The following is a 13,336-nucleotide window of genomic DNA, read 5'->3' as shown; positions in this document are numbered from 1 at the left end:
GGCCCCCATTGTTTTGTAATGCGTCCCTTGAGAGTCCCCTCAGCTTTCTCCAAATGCATTACAAAATTGCAAAAATGGGACAGAATTGATTTTTAGGATTCAAAGTGCTGTTGACTGTGCTGTACTTGCATAATGGTTTAGTCATTTTAAAGCTGGCTGTTGTGGTGTAGCTGCCACCAAATGCATGCAGGGATTGGCTCCATTCCCTTTGTGACACTGAGCAGGAGTAAGCAGATGTAGACAAAGAAAGGATGGATAATGTTTGATAGTCAAGACTGTTCTGTCAGTGTGAAAAGTATTTCTACACAAAGGAAATGCACACGTGTCACTTATTTATATAGGACTGTACGTACAGTAAGACCTGACTCTTCTCCCTCTGGCAACTTTGTCGCTGTCATTATGTTTACAAACCAGTAGGTGTCAGCAGTCAGCTAAATTTATTACACGTTGCCGCGAGGAGGGCAGAGCGAGAGTTTCCTGTAAAGCTTCTACTTCACCTGCAGGTTATTTGATGATGTAACTCAGGTTACACCACAGAATCCACTCTTCAGTCACCGCACACAGAAGTGAAGCTCTTCAGCTAATATGAATTGTTCATAGTCAGCGGATGGGTTCTCCTTTAGTTGTCCCAGCTGTGTGTGCTGGCTGGTCGTCCTGGCACAGAGCGGCAGGACTGCGTTTTAGCCTTTGTGGTTGTCATATTGCTTTCAAGTAGCCCCGTCTCTCTGTTCTGCTTGAGTGTTTGCTGCTCCAAGGTTTTAGTATTCAACGTGCCTCATGCCTCTTCTTTTGAGTGAACTAAACCTTCTTCTTTGTCTGTTAAGAAATTAATTATTCTGCATTTATTCCTCGTGTCAATCAGTATATTTTATGCATAATCGTACCTCAACTAAATATGTTGAATGTTGAATGTTTGAATACTTAAACATCATTCATGAAGGAAAACATTGCTGCTTAGTTAAGCTTTCAGAAAGTCCTCATCATATTCTTACTGTCATCACGGTGGTTGTTTGACTGTTCTGTCTGCATTGGAACATGATGCCGAGCTCTGTATGTGCCCCTCATATTCAGACAGTTCATGATGCATACAGATATGGACATATTAACTCAAAGATGTACTGCAAACTGTCATCTGTTATCGCTGTATGAGTAACCATTAAAGTTGTGTTACATATGTTCACCTGGTGAAGTTTAGGAATATGTTTGTGTTAAAAACCCAGCAGTAGTTCTGCATTCTGCATCAAGCCTTCAGCTCTTGTGTGCAGCGAGCTGGACTGAGGCCTGGTTAGGGCTTAGGCTCAGGTTGGCATTAGGCCTTATGCTGGAAGACATATTCTTTCATTTCCATAATAAAAAACCTTGCCAAAGGAGAGTTTGAGTCCAGCGAGGCTCTGTTGTGGAAACACTAGGTTCTCATAGTCACAGAGGGCTAAAGAGGACTGTGCTTGCATTCAGAGCAGCACTTGCGTGGCACTTATTTCCTTATGATACTGATATTTCTCATGATATTTGCCAGCTCACCTGCTGGTTGTTTTGGCAAACTGGTTAATCATTGGTATGGATTGGATTCGTTTAGCAATTTTAGATTTTATCATTCTGCAAGTGTTGCATATTTCCTGACTGATTCATTAGATGTTAATATTTTGCTGGCGCTTCATTAGTTTCATTAGTTGACATTTTGTAGTTTTCATCCAGTAACCAAGGTGCTGCTAATGATCTACTGTTAATGTAATCTGACAGGCTGGCTGTACTCTTACTTTGGACTGTGCCTTTGAGCTTGGTCTAGATATCTTCAAGGTTGTTTGATGTGTAACTGTGTTTGTTGGTGTAGAGAGGTAACACTGAAGCCGATTGGATGCATATTGAAACTCCCCCTGTAGCTGTGAAACAAAATGTTTCTTCTAAATCCGACTGGAGTCCAGCACCCAGTGGAGCCAACTTCCTGTGACTGCACACTTGTGATTAATGGTCATTTGAGTTAAAGTGTCTACAAATAACGTGCTATACGTTGACATATGTCCATTAACTGTGAATGAGTCTGCACAGCCACTTGTGTCACACACAGTTATGTGTGTGTTTTGTGTGGGTGTGTGAGTACACAGTATAAATCAGGGACTCTTCAGGGGAGCAGAGAGGCCCTACTGAGTGTAATTGGTCTTAATCTCTCAATAAATTTAGATTCAGACCCTTAGAAAGATCGGAATCTTGCCACATGATATCAGACTCTCAGCTTTTACGGGTTTCTGATGTAACTCCTTCAGTCCTAATGAAATCTCCTGATTTCATGAGCACAAACCTGTATTAGCTATAATTCTAGTTTGCTTTTGTTGTACTGTGTCCATCTTCCTTTAGCTGTGTTAAGAGCACGGCTCTGTTGGTCAGTCAAACCACCAGTTTGGTCCACACTGAAATATCTCAACAGCCATAGGACGGATTGCCAAGACATTTTGACCCCCAGATGATGAAGCCTACTGACCGTGGAGCTCCTCTGACTGCTCCCCTGGTGCCACCATTAGGTCAACATTTCAGGAACAAACAACTTCAGGGTGGCTGTGCCTTTATAGCACTTGATAATTCAGAAATAAACTTAGAATATCACTTCATACTTCAGTTGCTTTGACATTAGACACATTCTCAGCCTCCTCATTTTTGCTACTGTATATTTCCATATCAAGTTTATAGTCAGTCAAGTGGATTTGGGGACTCTGGCATGAAAGTTATATAATGACAATAACTGATGGGTTTGACGTTTCAATTCTCCACCTCCATCACTACGGATGAAAGAATAAATAATGTAAATATAAAGCTGTGCCATCAGACGCAACAGTCCAATCAGGCTGCCAGCTCAGTGTGAGGACACTGAAGCACATGTTTGTGTCTGCCGCATACTGTACAGCCCTTCAGAAACAGGAGTGCAGTCGTCTCACCACTACTATTACTGCACTACTACACTACTACTACTACTGTTACTGAATAACTTATTGACAATAAGTGGGGTTGCAGCTGTGACATCAATGACCACCAGGTTATCTATATTTGCATTTGTGACTTCAAAATGTCTTCAGAACATCTTGAATGTGAATCCTTTGAGCCGCGGCTAGAAATACACACAATGTGTTTGTTTCCACACTGACTCAGTAGCATCTGTAGGGCTGAAATATGGAGAATGTAGAAGCAGCTTGAGTGGACTGAATTCACTGCGAATGCTTTGTGCATTTTGCTTTTGCACATGACGTAGACTGACCATGCAGGGACACAGGCGGTCATTGACAAAGTTTAGGTACACTGTGGCATTGACCTGTTTATGCTCCAAGAACACACCCACCCCCCTACTGCTGCTCCACTACCCCATCTGTGACACCGACACAGGCAGGGTGCATCCACTGATCTATGCAGTTTATACTGAATTCTAACTTCAGATGTTCCTCCTCTCCTCACTCATCCATTTTTGGCGATCACGCCCACTGTAGACCTAAATCCTGAGAGCAGGGTTCACAAACACCTTTCTGTACATGTTGTTCTGAGCTGTTGTGGGACTCCTGGTAGCTGGCATGCCTCTGGCCTTTCTCCTCTGACCTGGCACACTGACAATAAGTTTTGGCTCATAGAACTGCTGTGGACCGCATGTTTTATTAATGCGTCTATTTTTTGCTCTCCTGGATCACTCTCTGTATTGTATAAGACCTGCCAGAGGGCCGCTATTTAGGACATGATGGAACTGCATCTGGCACCAAAGAAACAAATAACCTAACATTCACAGTTTCTAATGTCTTGTACTTTAACAGTAACTGAACTTGTTGACCCCGTCCACATGTTGCAACTGCACAGTTTGTTGTTGAAAGGAGATGGCTGTTTGCCCTGACCAGCATGTGTGTCTAATCAGCAGCCACCGTCTTAAAACCTTATTTTTCCTTTTAACTGGACTATTGTGCAGTTCTTACTATATATCCACTGTTATGCCCCAGACAGCTTGACATGTCACTGTCCACGGCTTATGCCTTGCTTGATGTCTCTCTTGAATGGCCTCCAGCTTCCCTCTTTTCCACGGTTCCCCTCAGTCGTCTCCCAGCCCTGCAGGCCAGTGACTACATGATCCAGTCTGCATCCAGACACCAGCAAAACAACTTTATTGACTTCAACACCACTGTCCCACTGTGCCAGCCAGCCCTGCTCTTCCATATGGTTTATCTCCACCCTAGCATTTTGTCCCGCCTGGTTGCACATTGAGGTTCCAGCTTTTAGACATTTTACTATTAATGGAGAGTTCAGAACCACACTAGCAGGCACTGTCAAAAACCATCACAGTTTTCAACTACTGTTTGGTGTACGATAATTATCAACATTTGAAGTTATTCAGAGATCTGCTTCGCTGTTACATTCAGCCTCACCATGCAGGGGTGTGCAGAAGGCTGTTTCCACAGGGAAAGCTTCCTTACATCTCAGTTTAATTATGTTGCAATCGTTTTTTAACATTCATTAGCTCTCGCTTTTCCATTGTGGTGATTTGCTGCTTTTCTTTGTTTTATATCATTGTAAACTGAATATGTTTGGGGTTTGGAGTGTTGGTCAGACAAAACAAGCAACGTGAAGACATCATCTTGGGCTCTGAGAGATTGTGATTGGCATTTTTCACAAGTTTCTCACATTCTGTACATTAAATAGTCAATGAAGAAAATACTTCACAGACTCTGGTGTTCTCAGATCCAGATTAGTAATAAGCACAGAGTGGTCTGAGAAGGTGTGTGTGTCTGTGTGTGTGTGTGTGTGAGACGAGGGTGGTGTATCCCACATCGGACAATAATTGCAGCCAATCAATCGGAGAGTAACAGCTGTGAAGGGGTGCCCCCCCATCTTGACAACAGCGCATGCAGTTATAGAGGCTGTGATTTTAGTGTGCAGGAGAATGGGAGCAGTAGGCTGCATGTAAGTGTGCAGCCATGCGTGTGATGAAGATCGACGCCCCTCTCAGCCATTCTTTAGGCCAGCTCACTGTGCGCTGCTGCACGGCTGATGTGTCTCAGCTGCGTCTGCCTTCAGACTCTGATGTGACACAAACAGTCTGGGGGGTGAGGGGATCGGCTCGTCAATTTGTCTGTGCTCTTACCCATCCATCCATCCTTCCATCCACCCTTCTCTCCATCTATCCCTCCATCACTTGCCTGCCTGCATCCACCCCGCGAGCTGAGCATCGTGACACAATATGCTCCTGCTGCCCACTCACCCCCTTCACTCACAAAGGACCGAGAGAGACGCATAGAGATGAATTCCCTCCCCCAGTGGGACCCAATCCATCAACTGCAGCAATACACTGAAGACAGCACTGGGCAGCGCACACCCAAGCATGCTGGCCTTTAAAGGCACAGGGTTGACTAACAGCAGGATCCAGAGAATAGTCATTACAATCATCTGCGTTTTTACACCAGGAGTTTGCTGTAGATAAACTGCAAAATTGTTCGCCTGGACAAAGTAAACCCAGAGCCGTGGCCTGCAAACACATGATGTCAAACCCTCCATCACATGTTCATTCAGAGGACTGCTCTCCACTCTTTGTGAGCAGAGGATGATGTAACGGTTAGACTCATTCTGCCCTTGTTAGAGGAAACAAAAGACCAGCCAGAGTGTGTACACACACACACACACACACACACACACACACACACCCTCTTTTTCAATGTCTCTTGTTATTGGAGGACAGCAAGAAGGGTTGAAATGTGATTGTCCTGAGAGCCAGAATGCACATTAAAAAGTGGTGTAAAATCCACTCAGTTAGGCTGTTAAAGATATGATTCAGCATGGAGAAGCGGCTCAGGTCATCACAACAATGTTTGTATATTGTAGTCAATGTATTCTGTAACACAAGTTATTTACCCCACACTGTTAGTTGTAAGATTATGCTGCTGCACTGTGGGATCACACTAGCATTAGGCTGTGAGACTTTCACTCCCAAATTACATAAAAAATCATTTAGAAAACATATTGCCTACTCGGTCAAAAGTAAGTGTTGTGTTATGTACGGCTGTGTGCCAAACCTTTTGCTAAGACTTTAGGCTTGTGATTCTTAAAAACAAAGCAACGAGTGGCAGCCCCTTGTTACAGTTTTATCCAAAAAGTGATCAAGTTTCCAGAGATTATTCATTAATTAGACGAAGAATGTGCTTAGTAATGATATTCCATTTTCTCTATCCCATAGTGGGTTTTACACTCCATCTAGACTGGAAATACAAAACCCATCACTTCCTGTGCACCAGAGGGACTTTTTCAGAGAAAGCCCTACCCAGCACCAACTGTTAAGATCAGCAGATGTGACAAGTGTCTGTTTTTGTATTCATGCACAAAGCTTGTGTTTGTCAAAGGCATCCAGGCTTTATACAGATGTACATACATATTCCCAGAGTGATGTTCATGTTCTCCTCAACTGCGTGTGATTTGTCCACTGAACTGACATCCAGCCGGTCAGAAAGAAACATTACAGACTCGCTCATTAGACTCTCTCTTGTTATGGCATTTGCAGCTCGAGTAGACTGATTTATTCCCCTTTCTTCCCTCACACTTGACAAACTGTCCTCTCCTCTCCTACCTGACCTGGGGGGCCTCCAGCGGGGGAAATGCCTGGGACGTGGGAACATTTTAACTGCTGAGCTGGCTGCTGGAGGAACTGCTCCACTCCAGGAGCGTTGAAAGCATGTTTGGAACGTCTTAGCCCCCTTCTGGCCTCCTGAAAATGAAGTCAAGCAACAGAAAAGACAAAATTGCAGTACCTTCTAGACATTGAGATGTTTTTGGGGTTTTCTGCCTTCCAGTCATTGTGTATACTGGAGTGTTGAGGTGCCTTTAAAAGATACAGTCTGAATCGCAGCCTTTCTCTACATCTCTAACACATTGGTGTTTGATTGTAATGAGCCTGCAGCTAACAGCGAGGTGAGATATCAGCAGTGTGCAGCGTGGCCTGAATTGGTAGAATGCACATATTGACAGTATACCCTCTGCACTAAGGTTGAAATCCATTTTAGCCCCATTCAGTGGCCTTTCATCTGAGGGTGGTTCTGTGGTAGGTCTCTGCCCTTCAGCTCGTTCTTCTGTGTGTGTATACGTGTAGTCTGTGCACGAGTGCATGTGCACTACAGTCAACAAATCTTTCTCATAATGGGATTTGTTTCGCGAAACTGCTCCAAGTCATGATCTCATCGCCTTACAGCCACCCCTCTCTCTCTTCGTGTTTAAATCCCATCGCGCTCCTGATTCCCGCACAAGATCCATTTTTATAGCTTTAGTAATGATTTTAGATGTTGCTCCTTCACACTTCCTCCTTCAGCTCTGAAGTACTGCAGCAAAGCCCCACAGGCAGTCCTCCACTCCAAACCCCTCTAGGTCTGCAGTCTGACGAAAATACCTCTGTGTGAAAATAGTGTCATGGGAGACCAGCCATTATGTTTTTCAACATTACTCTCCAGATTGCTGCACACTTCCATCCCGGCCTTTTGGAGAATAAGACATTAATGATATGAGTCAAAGCCCTCGCCTTCTTAAGTGAAGAGTGTGTCTGTTTTTCCATCACAGATGACATTATGAAGACAAACACAAATTTATGTCACCGTTCATTAAACAGAGTAGTTTTTCTGCCAGAGCCTGACGTGGTTTCGTGTCGGGATAATTGTAGGGGTTTTCTTTTGAGACCAGGGCGTCTTGGTGCAGGAATAGTAAAAGGATTTGTGTGGATTTCTTATTCTATTGTGGGAGACAAAGGTACGGTCATCTCGTCCACCAGCCCGCAGGACTTTGCACAAACTCAGCAAGCTTTTTAGTGCTTGATAGTTAGCACTGGGTCTGAAAGGTTATCGTAGCCCTGGGTCTCTGCTGGAGAGCTGCGTTGACCGGACCGGCTCTCTTATGTCACAGTTCCAGCAGAGAAGGGGGAGGCTCATGGGAAAATGTGTGGAAAGCACAGAGAAACGCTGTAGGCCATCAAGCCCTGCTGCTCTTTTTAAGTGTTTCAGTTAGTGGTGGTATTTTATTTAAAGGCTCATACATTCTAATTTAAAATATTATAATATACACCATTGTTTACTGACAAATCCTTTGTAAATATCTGATGGAGGATTATTTGAAAACTCTCTGGTTCAGTACTGAGGTTGTTTTTAATAGCCATGCAAGCAGCGTGGCTCAAGTGATGGCAATGTCAGTCTGTCGGTCCACCACTGCAGTCCAGACTGAAATAACTGAGCATCTGATAGTTTGTGCACACATTTGTGGGTCTTAGACGATGTAAACAACGCCATGAGGAGAAAGGTTTTGGCAACTATTAGATGATTGCTGTAACATTTAACACATACTTTCATGCTCCCCTCAGGATGAACTGGAATCACTGTGATGACTCCTTTCCATCATCCATCCCCAGATCAAAGTTTAGATTAGTCCAGTTCTTTGGTTTGTGTCCAAATATCTGTTAGACTAAGGACATTCTCATCAGCCTCAACTATATTTAGTGCTTATTAATAAACCTTAACATGCTCACACTCTAAACATGGTATACAGTGACTGTGATAAACAACGTGACTGCACACTATTGGTCTTGTTTTTTCCATTTGTCATTTTTTTCATTTTCATACACTAGCTGTTTGTCAGGTGACCCACTCTATGTTTACTGTCTTGTCTCATGCAGTCAGTTCTAATGATGACAGGGCAGTCCTCAGTGCAGTGGAAGAGGAATGGGCTATTATGGTCATCATAGGCCTCAGTATAGTTTGGATACAAGGACACTCCTGAATGGAAAAAGTTTCCATAGTTCAGTTTTGGCTGAATGTACTCTGACAGTCATACTTCATATTAAAATATATTCTGGTGCCTCCTCATTTTGGTTGAAAGCAAGAATGTAATTTTGATGAGGGTTTTTTTTTTTGCATTCAAGTCTGAAACTTGTGGTGCTGTGGTCTTATTTCCTGGACAACATCTGACCCCCCCACACCCCCACGTGGTTTGCGATAAATCAGTCCAACCTTTCACTGGCATAGCCGAGCGTAGAGCAGAATGAACTGGGTCATCTTTGGATTATCGTTTGATATTCATAAGCAGAGCTGTAGTAGAGAATGATTTGATGCTCTGCTCGGGCAGTCGGTCCAACCAGACGCCTCGGCTCACAGCTCATCCAGCGTCTGAACACTGAACACTTTTTCAGGAAAGCTGGGACAATGTGGCTCAGTGGTGACACACTTGTGCTGTAAATGTTTGGTGGCAGGTGTGACTGAAGGAACATTTATGAAGTTATGAAGAGTCATTTCAGGAATGAAAGTGAATTAGTTTTCAATATTTAAACCTGGAGTTTAATTGAATTCTGTGGATGTTTGAACTTCCCCTCTTTTGTTGTTGGATTACTTTTTCCTACACACACACACAAACTCTCTCACACTTTGCATGTTTTTCAAGCAGCCTGGGGGGGTGGGGTGCTGCAGGCCCCATGCAGCTCTGTATCCTTGTGGCGTCTCTTGGCACCCACAGGTCCTCCTCTGTGAGGCTGGCTGTTTGCTTGGATTTCCCCTCTCCTCTCCAGCAGCAGGTCTCTTTAATCCACCCCACGTGTGGATGGCACATATGAAGTCATCACAGCTGATGCAACCTACACTTTTCTTTCCTTTTTTTTTTTGTTTGAGGTATTTGGCTGCAACCTGAGAGCGTATTTTTTAGGTTATATTTTTGGCGACTCTATTCCTGCTTTGCAACTGTGGTAGACTGCGAGCTACCACACTCTGGTTATTTATTGTGGAGTGAATTTTTAGATGCAGCGGTCGGTCGCTTCGTTGAAGTAGCTTCCCAATATTTGCTGCAGTGACGAAGCATCTGTTACTGGCCTGCTTATTTGAATGTGCTCTTAGGTGCACTGGTTAGATGTCCTTTGACTTCCTCCTCAGTTTTCAGTAAAATGCCACTGTGCAAAAGAACAGTGCAGCGAGGACTGCACATGTGGACGGAGACAAAACCGCTCTCCCGCAAGTGCACCCCCCCCCCCTTTTTTTTTTTTTGTTACCTCCTGCCCTCTCTCTCCTTTGCGCTCTCTCTCTCTCCCTCCATCCCTGCTCTTTGTCCTGGGAACATACCAACCAGAGAGGGGGAAGAGGAGGAGAAAAGGGGGAGGGGTGAGCCAGCATGTCAGACAGGGGAGAGGAGGGAAAAGGGAGAGAATAGCATGTGGTGGACGGACAGAGGAAGCAGACTGTGAGGTCGGCAGAAGAACAAGACTGAAAGAAAACAGATTTTTTTTCTGTTCGCTCCCTCCCATTATTTACTGCTGCTAATCAGATTGGGTGCTGAAGTTTTGTTGGGCATCAGTCATCAAAGGAAGCAAGCCAACAAGAGTAAGAAGGCAAGAAAAAGGATGGGGGCATAACAATGGTAGGATGGGAGAGAGGAGGAGATGAAAGCTGTCCTGTTTAGGAATCCACCAAATCACCACCTTCTCTCATCCCCCAACACTGCTACCGCTGCTGCTAATACTGTTGCCTCCCGCCCTGTGGATCCTACACTGAGAGGGCTTACACTGTATGAGAAAGAAAGTGGAGAGCTGACATTTACATCCTGCTGAGTGGAATTGTGTTCTGGACTGGCGAGACGGGATGCACATTCTCACACTTGCACAGAGAAACAGAGACAGGGGACAGGTGTTGGGTTGGTGAGGAGGGGCAAATTCTGAGCATGAAGCTGCACGGCATGAAAGGAAGCATAGTCTAGGAACTAAAACAAGGAAGGAGCGAAAACCAGACTTAACCTGCTGTGAGTACAAGGTGCCTTTCTGTCTTTTTGACTGTGCTACTTGGTTCTTTTCTTTGGTTTTCCTGCTGCTGTCAGACCACTGCTCCCCCCACGTCCTTGTGTGCCTGGAGGACTCGTCTCGTAAAAAATATGGCCGTTGGATTCTGCAGAAACCTTTTGTTAGATGGACGGTGCAACTTCACCTCTGTCTCTAACTTGACCACCATGGCTGGGCTTTCTCTTGCTTTTGAGAATTTGATGAGCCTGCTCTTATGATGCTCTTATGATATGACAAGAAGAAAGCATAAGCCACTCATTGATGTGTAGTTTTTTTCCAATATGACCATATACAGCGTAAGAAAGCTATAGTTTAATATTTTTCCAGTTGTCACTTTGATCTTTTTTTGGGGGTAGTTGTATTACCTTTGTCTATCTTGCTATTGTTTCCATAATGTACAGGTTGAACTTGAACCCAGTACATCCAGAACAGCTACTTTTTTGATATTTACTATCATGTTTTGGGAAGGAAAACTTAATGATTTTGGTGCTTACAATTAATTTGAAAGAAAACCCAGTTTGCCCTGGACTGGCAATGTTGCAGCCCCCTTTTCTGTTAAGCTTTGCTGGGGCTACAGGGACAATGTGTGCTTGTGCAGGTTGGACTGAAATCAAATTATAATGTGGTGTGTCGGATGCATTGCGGAGAACAGCCCTAGAATGGGAGACAACCTGTCTAGCAAGCTACTCAGTTTGGGTGCACGGGATCTGGCACTGGATCTCATCATAAGTTGTAATTTGGTTAAACTGCTGGCTAAAAGCAGAAACACTTGCTGAATTGGTCATGTGAAGCAGGCGCAGAGCCTCTTTGTATCTAGTGCCTCCTTAAAATAATGTTTCAACCAGTACTAACTTTAGAACAGTTTTATAGATGTTTGCTGCTCAGTTCTGTTATTATGAAGCTAAGACAGTCACAGTACGCTTCCTTATTCAGTAAAATGCCAGCTTTAATGTTTCAAGGCTCTGTCTGCAGATAGTACTAAACAGTTTAGGACTTGTTATTTTGAGAATTGTCTGTTTATGCGTTATGCCTAAACATATTTTATTCTCACAATGTGTCACAAAGTGTCTTCCTGCAAAATCCCCCTGAAGAGACAAACTGTACATGCTGGTATTCATACATTTGATGTGTGAATTTTATGAGGTGTAGACTAGTGAGGTAAACCTTTTTCCCTGATGTGGACTTTGTTTATCTGCAGAAAAATAGAATGTCATGTCACCCTCTGGTGGTTGTGTTGGAGGATTATTATGGAGTATGTTGGTTTGCAGGGAGAACTGGCCATACAGTAACTTACAGTAACTTGTGTTGAGTGTTGGAGTCGATTCAAATCTTATACTATTTGTTGCCCTCTGAAAGTTGTGTGTGGTGTCGACATCCGCTTTAGCCACTAGCTCAAAGGCTCTGACTTTGGTTTATAACAGTAACTGTTTGCACCTTTCCAACCTAATTGTGCTCTACATTTCAGCCTCTTCATATATTGAAACCAGGCTGTGAGAGTTCCCCCTATTCATCCGTAGACCCTAGCTGGTGGTTCTGAGTAGGTTGTGTCCATGTTGCCTGAAAGAATTTATTATTGATTTGAAAATGGCAGATAAGCTCTTGTGGCTGCCTGTTACTCTCATCCATTTGCCAGAGATGCTCACGCAACCATCATGCCAGAAAATCACATAAAGAATTAGTTCTCTTTAGAGTTAACATAAAAGTATATTCCAGAGGGCCTAAGGGTAGAGCAGAGTCAGGCTTTTATGTTTGGCTCACTTACAACAGTCAGTAATAATAAATAGTAAATAAGAAATAAAAACAGCAGTAAGTACAAAAATGTGCATAAAGCATCATAAAAACCATCTAGAGAAAGAAGCCAGAACCAGCCAAATCACATTTAGTTTAAAAGGCCAATAGCTGATGGAACAAATGACCTCATATCTTTTATTTTTTATTGTTTTTATTGTTAAACAACATTACAGAACAGACAGTGACATTGATGGTCAGTCACAGTCACTAAGACAAAAGGCTAGATGGGGCAAGTATGACCTCATATCTGTAAAGTTACCTCTAGGGAGGTAAAACTGTGCAAAGGCTGCTGGGAGTCCTGAGCTGCCTGTGTTATAGAACTGGCAAAGATCAGTTGAAGCTGTGGCAGTGACTTTGCAGCACACACTCATCATTCCTTCCACTCGGTCTTTGTTTTTCAGATTGAGATTACCATACCAGCACATCTACCTGTCTTTACTGTGACAGGCATGTGTGCTCAGGAGGAGTAATAGCAGGGGAAGGATGCAGCCCTGAGCAGACCCTGTGGAAGATGAGTTTACCAGGCAGAGAAGCATTTATTTGAAATCTTTGGTCTCTGTTTGTCAAACAGGACGAAGAGCCTACAGCCAAGCTAGCAGCTCTGTCAGATTCTGCTTAGGAACAGTAATGAAAGCATACCAACTTGTTCACAGAGATGATGCTAACATCCAGATTTTTAATGGGTATAATGTTTATAATGTTCATCATCTTCATTTAGGATGTTAAGCATGCTAACATTTGCTAATG

At 43.6% G+C, this 13,336-nt stretch overlaps 1 protein-coding gene across 2 annotated transcripts in view; it reads left to right on the top strand.

Annotated features, from left to right (window-relative positions):
• Positions 1 to 13,336, top strand: part of arhgap32b (Rho GTPase activating protein 32b) — a 66,846-nt gene that overhangs the window by 16,888 nt on the left and 36,622 nt on the right. The gene's annotated exons all lie outside the window — the stretch shown is intronic.

Source organism: Pempheris klunzingeri, chromosome 14 (genome assembly GCF_042242105.1).
Source record: "Pempheris klunzingeri isolate RE-2024b chromosome 14, fPemKlu1.hap1, whole genome shotgun sequence".
NCBI lineage: Eukaryota > Metazoa > Chordata > Actinopteri > Acropomatiformes > Pempheridae > Pempheris > Pempheris klunzingeri.
The sequence above is the reverse complement of the archived record's forward strand: the minus strand, read 5'-3'. Positions and strand labels throughout refer to the sequence as shown.